This window comes from Sinocyclocheilus rhinocerous, unplaced genomic scaffold (genome assembly GCF_001515625.1).
Source record: "Sinocyclocheilus rhinocerous isolate Xijiao unplaced genomic scaffold, SAMN03320098_v1.1 scaffold77, whole genome shotgun sequence".
Classification (NCBI taxonomy): Eukaryota; Metazoa; Chordata; class Actinopteri; order Cypriniformes; family Cyprinidae; genus Sinocyclocheilus; species Sinocyclocheilus rhinocerous.
In genome coordinates this window covers 244,058-254,985 of record NW_015635045.1, presented here as the reverse complement: position 1 = coordinate 254,985, position 10,928 = coordinate 244,058, and positions in this window count along the sequence as shown.

Sequence of the window (10,928 nt, the reverse complement as noted above, 5' to 3'; positions counted from 1 at the left end):
TGTGGTTTCGAAATCAAATCCAGCATGTTCATCTGTTCTGCTGCAGGAGTGTGTGTTTGCTGATTGATTGAACTGGGGCACTCTATAAGTAACACACTGTATCATTACTGTATTACGTTTTTATTTAATAACCACAGACCAATATTACATAAATGAATTATTGATTAACTATTGGATTTCTATCATCTCATGAAGCTTTATGCACAATTACAATGAATTACAATTATGGATACTGCTGCAAATTAATCTCAAAGTGTGTGTGTGTGTGTGTGTGTTCTCATTAGGACTGTAGGAAAAGAGCAGCTGACCACATTACGCTTCAGTTCCAGCCTATTTCACACAGCTGTGTTAACAACACAGAGAAAGAGAGAATGTTACATTCCGCCCATGTCAGTTGGACTACATAAAGAAATATCACAGCTCTCGATGTGCGTGCGTGTGTGTGTGTGTGTGTGTGTGTGTGTGTGAGTGTACACACACACACACACACGCATTGGCTCCTCCACAAACACAGCCTGTCTGCGAGATGTGACTTGTCTTAGAATCGCCCACGTGGCATCCCAATAGTACATGTAACCACACACTCTTCCTCAGACACACACACTCTCTCGTTCTCTCAAATGCACATCTGACTGCAAACATACATACAAACACTTATTTAGAAGACTCATAATAACATGTCTGTCATAGATTGAATAAATATGATTTCAAATTAGTCCACGGGTCTGAGCCAGGTCGAAGTCTCTTAGACAGATTTAGTCTAGTAAATGACACAGTAAGCAGCTATTTAAATACAGTTTGAGACCCAAATGACATGGATGATGCTTTTTAGAAGTGACTGTGCATCTTGATTTTCAATAGCCTACTTCTGTTATAATCTATTTATCTATCTATCCATCCATCCATCTCTCCATCTAACACAATATTTAAGGTTTTATCCACATAATTATACTCAGTTATAGAAGTAATAGTTTCCATCTTTAAAATCTATAAACCTCTGTGCATTAGTAAACACATTATGAAAACCTTCCACGGTTAAACAAAATCTTCCAAACTGTGATGTGTTTATATGCTCCTTTGGGAAATTTGCACATTGTAAATATTTACGAGTTATGCCTGGCATCTCGATGTCTAATTTTATTCCTTCTCTCTTTCTCACACACACAGATAATTTACAGTTGGGAAAGACAGATATAATTTGTAAATTATGTTTGTGTGTATGCTGATAGAAAAGTAATACATTTGTAAACATGAGTTAAATGCTCTAGTGGATACACGATCTTTTCTTTTCTTTTTTAATCTGGGTTTGTGATGATCTATTAAAGTAAATGTTTTAGGATGCTTTTAAAATGGTTTTGAGAGATGTTGAATATTTATGTTATGGTGATTATGTAACAATAGGTTAAAATTTTAAATCAAATGCAAGAAATTCAAAATTAAACGCTCTGGTTAAAGATTTATGATGTGTTGAATTTATAACATTTTAAGATAAATTCAGTAAAATTGTCAGGAGCATTGTGTAAAAATCTGCTGTTGAGGAGAATTTCTACAAATGTGTATTTCTGAGTGTTTCCTAAAATCATCTGCTAACACATTTGGTAATGATTGCGCTTCAGAGTTTACTCTCTAAATCCACTTTGGTTTGGCTGGTGTGAAACCTACTTTTTGCATCCGTGTGTGGATTAAATATTCAATCTCTCGTCAACATAAAAATGTCATTCTCAAAGTGATCCCATATGGACCCTGGTTTCGTTTTACATATAAAAGCAGTCCCACCCAAATGTCTAAAGCTAAGTAAATAAATTGGTGAAATGTTGAACTTGGTGAATAAAGTGTTACAATCCAAAATCGTTCCATCTCACAAACACAAAGGATCACATTACAGAAAAGTAACTAAATAGCTAGCAATTCACCATGTGCAAACGATATAGAAGCTAACACTGGTTAGCACTATTACTACTATAGTGACTTAAAGCGATACTCCACCCAAAAGTGCGTCATCATTTACTCAACCTCATGCCATTCTAAACCTGTAGGCTATATGATTTTCTTATGTTGAACAAAGTACATTTTGAGAAATGTATTTATTTAAAGAAAGTCATACAGGTTTAGAATGAGGGTGCACAGTGACAGAATTTTTAAATGAAATTACATATCTCACTATTTATTATTTAGTGAGTACATCCCACCTCTTTTTTTGACCAATAAATGAAGAACCTGCAGAGACAGTTATTTATTTGATTTATTTGATATTTAAGCTGGCTTAGTTCAGTTTTAAGCTGGTTCAAATCAAAGTAAACAAAAATATGCAATACCTGTGATACTTTGTGGTTTGCAGCATACTTTTGCGTCAGTGTGTATGTTCTGTATTCGGTAGCATGTTTGATTGTAATTGCTGCTAACCACCAAAAGGAGTATTTATTTTAATACTCTCATCACTGTCGTGATCCGGATCCCAATGAGTTCATTCTGGAGCTATGCACGGGCACGCACACAAAATGAACAAAGTTTATTGACCGTTCAGAAGTTTAAAGGTTGAGTGAGAAAAAGATTCCTCGTAGCTTTTTGTCCAGCAGAATCTTGAACCCATTTTGAAAACGTCGCTGTTCTAGAATGTCAGGGATCGCTGTCTCTCAGCCAATCATCTTGCTAAAGAACCACAGAAAAGTTCGGAGAGTCAGTTCGGCATTGAATTCAGCCATGCCTGCATGGATACCCTGAACATCTGGCCAGCAGAGAGGCCCCTGTGATTACACTGCTTGCGATACGCACCGCAGACAAACTCACTCTGAGCTTTAGAGAGAATGTGTGAGCCCTGACAGGAGGCGGGGGGAGGGGGGTGAACACAACAGGAGAGAAAACGAGAGAAGGACAGAGAGAAGCAAGAATTAGCAGGCCAAAGGGAGGAGTGAACGGCAGCTGTAGTGTGGTACTGATCACCGAGCTCATGTGGAAGTCTCAAGTGTTTGGCCGCAGCTCGCTTTCAGCTCTCCTGAGGAATGCTGGGAGATCTGAGGCTCGTTGGAAGCTTTCCAGACGTTCACACAGCTCAAATTGAACGCTGTAAAACCTTGCACAGTAAGCATTCTGAAACATATTCCTTTACAAGGATTGGGAAAGGTCCCCACGAGGTGGGATTCAGCAGGGAGAGAATAGAGGGGAACCCCCACGGACATCAGAGAGCAACTCCAAGACCACTGGGGTGAAAAGAGATGGTCTGCTCTTTCCATTTAATGCTGTGTGAGAAACAAAGAGAAACATATTTGAGCATGTTGTATGATGAAAAAAGTGTGGCTTGCTGTACCAAAGAATAAAAGAAAGTTTGCAATACTGGATTTAACGGGAACGTCATGCACTTGTTTGGAAAGTGTGTCCTGTGGCCTGCACTTTTGATGAATGTTGCGTCTGATTATTCATCAACAAAGTCATTGTTCACATCCTCTCCAAAAAAAAAATAAAAATCTGGATTTATGGTTTTTCATTACTTCAACCATCACACCATACATCACTGTTAAACAAAAAATGTGTTTGAAAAATTGATCTTGAATCAAAATAATGTTTTCCAAATGGTCCTTTTTTTGGTTCTATCTTGGCTGAAAGCTTATATCAGAGAAGAAAGTTTTATACTTTTCCAGCAGGCATCCACCAAGAGTCAAACTGTTGGTCATATAAATGGTTTTCTTTGATTGAAAAATCCTCTGCTAAACATTTTGCTGCAACAGTTAACAGCAAAAAAGGGATAACTCTTTATTGGTCATTTAATGAATTCTTTCTCTCTTTTCAACTAGTTTACATCAGCTGACCCTTCGCAGGGAGCTTGATTGACGGACAATCTGACCAATCACAACCATTCTTATAGCCCTATGATTTCTGCGATGCAGAAAACGCAAATGGAATCGTGGAATCCAGTCATAAAAATGGAATTTACTGTGTAACGCGTATGGAGTAGTGTCTGTAAATAAGCTGCAAAAATCTTATTTAAATCTGAATCCTGCGTGTTCTGCATGTCTCTGTGTGAATGAATGGCGCACACACGCAGTTTCGTTTACTACACACACACACTAAAGCTTGCGTTACGCTCGCGGTGTTTTCAGCCTCTGCCGCTTCAATATATGAGTACATGAACACACGAACATCATCTCCAGAGCTGCTCCGAGAGTCACTTCATGAGCATTTGACAGTTTAATTTGAGAAAAACTATCGTTATACTGTATCATATAGGCTACAAACAGAAACTTGAAGGTCTTCACAGCAACCCGTCAAAATAAAAGTTCGGTTAACTTGAAACTGTGACAGAGATGTATTAGCCTACTTACAGTAATTATACTACTACTACTACTACTACTACTACTACTACTGATACAATTATCATCAAAATATTTTTAAGGAATATTTACCAGAATTTATTTAGCATGTAGTACAAATGTAAGTACACCGTATTTCATTAAAAATAAAAAATAAATGAATAAAATAATAATAAATTTTTTTTTTTAATAAAATCAATTATTTGGAGATGCTTTTGAATATTAAAATGTAATGAAACCATTAAAATGCAATCTAGAAAGTAATGGAAAACACAGAATTTGGTAAAAAAAATAAAACTGAAAAAAAAAAAAAAATTTCATACGGCCTTAAAATTAAAATTTTTGTTAAACTTTTAATAAAGTGCTGTTAAATTGTGTAGGGTTCAGGATTTAAATTAATTAGACTTTTTTTTTATTAATAAAATTGTATTTAACCATTAAAACGGAGTATAGAAAAATATTTTTCACTGCGTGAGAACATGATGTGTGGCGTGAGAACGGCATGGCTTGTCGGACATAGCCACAGTAACTAAGGGGGTGGGTCTTTGAGAAGGGTCAATTATCCTTAAACTAGTACCAAAAAGGCCTATGTGCTTTAATGATGTTGTATGTGAACTTGGAAATGCTGCTGACAGCCATACGCTTCATTTCACTACTTGTTTACAATCGTCGCCATGGGAACGTGAATGCATGTCCCACACTAGCTCCCTCAGATAAGGCTTAAACCCAGGTGCACTATCACCATAGAAACTACTGGAGCAACTGAGGGGACCCACAACTGGCTAACACATCCACACTTCCTAGTATTTCTCAAGTTGTGTTTGTCAAGACACCTGGAGGAAAGACACAAGAGAGTCGCTCCAATGCAAGTGCAAACCTTCTCTACTGTAAAAGATAAAAAACAACAACATTTCATTCAACATAAGAGAAAAAGATTTTCTGTTAAATGTTTCAAAATGGAAGTTTCTTTCCAAACTGTTCAACATAACTCGTGTATGGGAGAGATTTAAAAACAAAGTAAACTGATTCCAGCAAAAACAAATTGGATGCTGAATTTTAATGCCTCTCCTGTTTTGAAGGAACTGAAATGTAATCAATCTGGAATTAGTCTGTTATTATTGTTGAATAGTAAAAGTAAATCAAATAATATAAAATATAAGTTGTATATGCATATGATTAGACTAATTATAAAGGAACAATTTCCAAATTAGAAATGGTTAGATTACTTTATCAATAAGATAAAACAAGATGCTCTAATATTGTGTAATTTCAGTCACAGCAGTTAAAGTTTGCCTGACATGTCCTTTCAGATCAGAAAGGAGGCGGTTCATCTTTTATTAAAACTGACAAAACACCTCAGACTTTACTGTGATGTTTTCCTCTGGAGCAGCAAGGTACCTCACATCAGTTTCTGGGAAGCTACTTCGAAACTGTAGTTTGCACATGAAGTACTTCAACTACAGTCAAGCTATTCTTTAGAGAAAAGCAGTTTGCTCCATTAAAGTTACTAAATAAAATAAGCTAACTACTTTAAAGCTATTTAAGGCAGAAACATCTATTTTTAAAATATAAAACAGAAAAAGAAATGGTAAAAGAAACCAGATGATATTTTTGTTCCAGTACTGCCACATTTTTATCCTCAAACAATGAGGATCTCAATTTAAGTGACAATTCAATGCATTTGAACAGATTAATTTGCATTATAAACATCAAAAACACAATTTATTTATAATACATAACCAAGCCAAAAACATAATGATGAACAGCAGCATTGGATTAAATATTATGTTATTATTGTAATAAACATTCATTTTATTCATTTGTTTTAATTTATACTACCGATCAAAAGTTTGGGGTCAATAAGATTGGTTAATTATTTGAAAATAAGTATCTTATGCACTTTAAGGCTAAAAAAATATTGTATTGTAAAATATGATTACAATTTCAATTCACAGATTTCTATTTGAATAAAAAATGTAATTTGTTCCAGTGACAGCAAAGCTGAATTTCAGCTGTCATTACTCCAGTCTTCCGTGTCACATGATCCTTCAGAAATCCCCAAAAACATTTCCTAGTATTATCAATGTTGGAAGGATTCTTTGACAAACAGAAAGTTCAAAAGAACAGCATTTATTTGAAATAGAAATCTTTTGTAACACTATAAAAGTCTTTACAGTCCCTTTTAAACAATTTAATGCATCCTAGCTGAATAAAAGTATTAATTTATAAAACCTTATTGATCCCAAACTTTAGAACAGTAGCGTATAATATTTATACTATTCATAAATAAACAATATAATTTGAATATCATTAAAAATAATTCTCTAAAACGTATTTCACTCACCATTGCTTCATTTAAGAGCGTGAGTGGACAGTTTGCAAGCAAACATAGGATGCAAGTAATAATTCTACTTTACGAAACCTGTTCCAGTTCTTTGTGACTGGAAATGATACATGATAATGCTTCACCTATGCTGAAAATATATTTTATGTGAATAACATAACCAGTGCATGTATGTCTGTGCATGTATTTGGGCATAAACGTCTCCTCGTGTCTATTGATTAAATCTGAGACCATTATTACCAGAGAAAAGTCTTCTGAAATCCATTGTGTGAAAATCACGAGGAACTTTCCAGAGCAGATGAACTAATGTAGCACTACAGCATCACTAGATCATCTCGAGATTTGGAGACTGAACACACAAAAGCGTCACATGGGCCCCATTACCATCCTTATTCACCGCTTTTAGAATTGCACGGTTGTTTGTCTTTATAGATTTCCAAGGCTAAATCTATTCCATCTTTGCTTTTCTCGTGAAAAATGAGTCGCTTTTGATGTCATCAATCAACAATTCTGCCTCTGACCCTCTTCAAAGGTCATTTGATATTTACAAAGGAATACTTCTTTTCTAACAACCCGCATCATTAAAAAAGGCTCACGCTGACGGCACATGCAATGGGGACGCTGGCGTCTTAATTACAATCATCAAATCTTGCATTTTAAAACAGTATACGTGCACTCACTTTCTTTGTGTTTAAATAGATGAGCGATACCTGTAAGCAGAAGGGAAATCGCAGCTGGAAAACGTCACCTTTGGCCTAACGAGGAGAGAAGAAGACAGTCACAAGCATGCAAGGGGAGAAAGTGACTCATGCGGATGAGAGACCAGGAGAGAAAAGAGAAGGAAAGAGTCAGTTTTCACAAGGCAGAGGGAGGCTGTGGCGAGTTTAGGCCTGGTTTTGGAAACACTATAAAGACAAAGAGCCGTGCAACCCTAAAAATGCCTGTCTGTGACACGCACACAAAAGATTTTACACACTCATGCATTTAGCAGATGCTGAAACTTTGTGTCCTGTGCAAGTCTGGAAGTGCAAGCATCTAAAGACTGATAGAGGTCACAAGGGTGAGTGCTTGTTGCTGATCTGAAGCGATTCTCTCACATTTTAAAGCCTTGAAGAGACATAATCTTGACCAAAACCTCTGGATTCTGGTATGTGTTAAATAGCTGAACTTTGACTTGCTTCATCTTATGAGGCAAAGTAAGTCTGGCTGTGTCCAATGGCAAAACAAATGACCTTGTAAGAACCCTGTCAAATACCTCAGACAACCTGGAGTTTGGAGAGTTCAGCTGGACTGGCTACACTGTAATAGTTTTTCATTTCATAACAAATATAAAATCACTGAACTGTTGAGCATTGAGCAGGAACAGACAGAATCTGCAGACGGCTTTGGATTAACATTTTCTGCATGGATGTTGCGGAAGAAATCAAGGAATTGGTAATGGAAATGGTAAAATGTCTTATAACGCATACTGTAGGATCATTTTGTTATCTAGAACTAACAATGAAATATTTTTAACCTAGATTAAGATTGTTTTTCCAATAAGGACACACTGAATTAAAAAGCAATAGAAATAAATGTATAATGTCACAAAAGATCTATTTTTTGGGGGAAAAAATCTGTTCTTTTGAACTTTCTATTCATCAAAGAATCCGGAAAAAAATATGTTAGGTTTTCCACAAAAATATTAAGCAGCACAGCTGTTTTCAACATTGATAACACTAAGAAATGTTACTTGAGTGCCAAATCAGCAACAATAAATCAGGTACTGAATACTAAATCAGTAGTAATAGATGTTAAAACTTCAACTTTGCATTTACACTAATAAATAAATAATATTAATACCATTATATTTTACAATATTTTTGTTTTACTGTATTTTTGGTCAAATAAATGCAGCCTTGGTGAACAAAAGAGACTTCTTTCAATCGTATCATTAACCCCAATGATGACAGTAGTGTATATTGTTCATTGTTAATTCACGCTTTTTTGTTGTACAATAAATGTTAATACTTAAAATGTTAAAAATTTATATATGTAGAAATTAACATTTATTAATCTAGGTTATTGTTCATTGCTATGTTAAGATAATACATTATTTAAATGTAGGCCACTTGATTGTAGTGCTACTCAGAAAAAATATGCAGTATATATATATATATATATATTTTTTTTTTGCCTCAGCAGCGAAATAACAGTCAAACAGACGTCCTTCACTCATGCTCCTGTTGGTGATCAAGGTCGGCACGACCCTGTTCTGCTCAGCGCTCTAAGTGCTCTATCAGACAAAGTCAGGTTGTTGAGGCACAGTCCAGAAATGCTCACAGCTGTTTTGAATCGGTTACAAAGCGAATTTCAATCCAAAGTGAACTGCACCAATTCCCTCTAGAACAACCTGGAGTTAAGTGCCTTGCTAAAGGGCACAACAGCGATAGAGCTCTCTCAGCATCGCTGTGGTTCAGAGGTTCGCCCTATCTGGAATTCAACTCGACTTCGACTTCTGCATTACCAGCCCAGAAGCTACTAACCTCTACCATGTCAGAGCTGCTCTCATTGGAAAGAGACTAAAATATTTCACAGTGTTTCCTCATCCATGAGAGACACTCTACACAAAAAAATGACCCGGTATGTGTGCACTGGTGTGTGTATGTGAGTGTTTATGTATATGCGGGTGGCTGCTCACACTGAGGTAAATGGAGTGTGAAGACTTTTCCTCCCCAGACATTCGTGTCTGTCTCTATGAGATCTGATTACTCAGCTGCAATAGTTAAAAATGCATGCATGCACACACAAACACACCCTTATATACAGGAAGTCGGGTAGAGTTGTGGTGTCAGGGTGGATCTGTGGAGCCCAGGACACATGCATGTTTTTTTTTTGTTTTTTTTTGCATCCAGACCTCACACATACACACAGGACACCCTCAGAGTTTTTCCACTTCATGTTAAAAGCGCTCTGTTTAATCTGGTGGTCTGTTGCTTCAAAACTGACTTTGACTCTCTAAGAGCCCATCATTTCCAGCTAAACAGCCAGAACACATCCCACTGGAAAGACAGGAAGCATTCTACTGGAAACCCCCCGAAAAAATGAAGTCAAAACATTTACTAACTAAGAGACTAAAGTATCTGTTCCACTCCCAAAAATCTCTCAACTTCAGGAATTTTGCATTTACACAATGGCAATATATCTTTAAGAAATTAAAACATTTCTTCTGCTGGGTCAAACTCCAGCTGTTGGAACCAAGGACTGTTAAAGGAATTTGCAGTGGGGATCAGTGTGAACTCTTTAGTGCTAGCAAATGTTTTATATACAACAATGAATACTGATTATAATTATAATATTGATCCAATATTTGTTCTTCCAGTTTTATGCAGCACGTTTTCTATTATACAACAGTTAGTTCCTGTCCACCAAGAATGCTGATAGTGGTGGGGATTTTTCAGTAATTCTTTCTGCAAATTACACCAGCAGGTAGATGTCTTTATGAATAAGTCAATGAATCATTCAGTCAAACGATTCCTTAAAATACACTGACTCATTCACGAATGAAACAAGCGACTGTTGCTACACTCTAAAAAGTGCTGGGTTATTTCCAGTATCACACTTGCAATTAGGGCTGGATAAGGCAATACCGTTTATATTGATATACAGTATAGTTTGATGTTACGAGCGCTTCTAAAAAATAGCAGAGGACAGTGTGAGTTGCCTCGAGGAAAGTGTAAAATTGTCCTAAACATGAGACATGGTTTATATTAAGGGCTTCAAAAAACTTGTAACATAGTTGACGTGTACAGTTAAATATACTATGTTTAAGACATCACAATATGAGTTGCTTAGGTTAGAAAGCATCTGAAAAGAAAAAAAATATCACACAGAATAATCTGAACCAGCAACACATCCCACAACATTTAAATTTATGCATTAGGATACTGGATAATACAGCAAATATTGTAGAGAATACATTTATAGACTGTTTTTGAGGGGAGTACAAGGTTTTATATATATAGGGGGTTCAGGGATGTAGACTGGACCATACAGGACTGTGAGAGAATCCATGTCAACTGTAAACCTTTAGAAACCTATTATGATATAAATCAATGTACTGAGACAGAAAGAAAGGGAAAGAGAGCGAGAGCAGTAGAGAAACAAATAGGACAGTTTGTTGCATTTTGTCGGTGAGACAAACACTATGGGGACACAAGAAAAATATGGAGTCAGCACAAACCCCACACATACGCGCGCACGCACACACACACACACACACACACCAGTAGACAGAATTG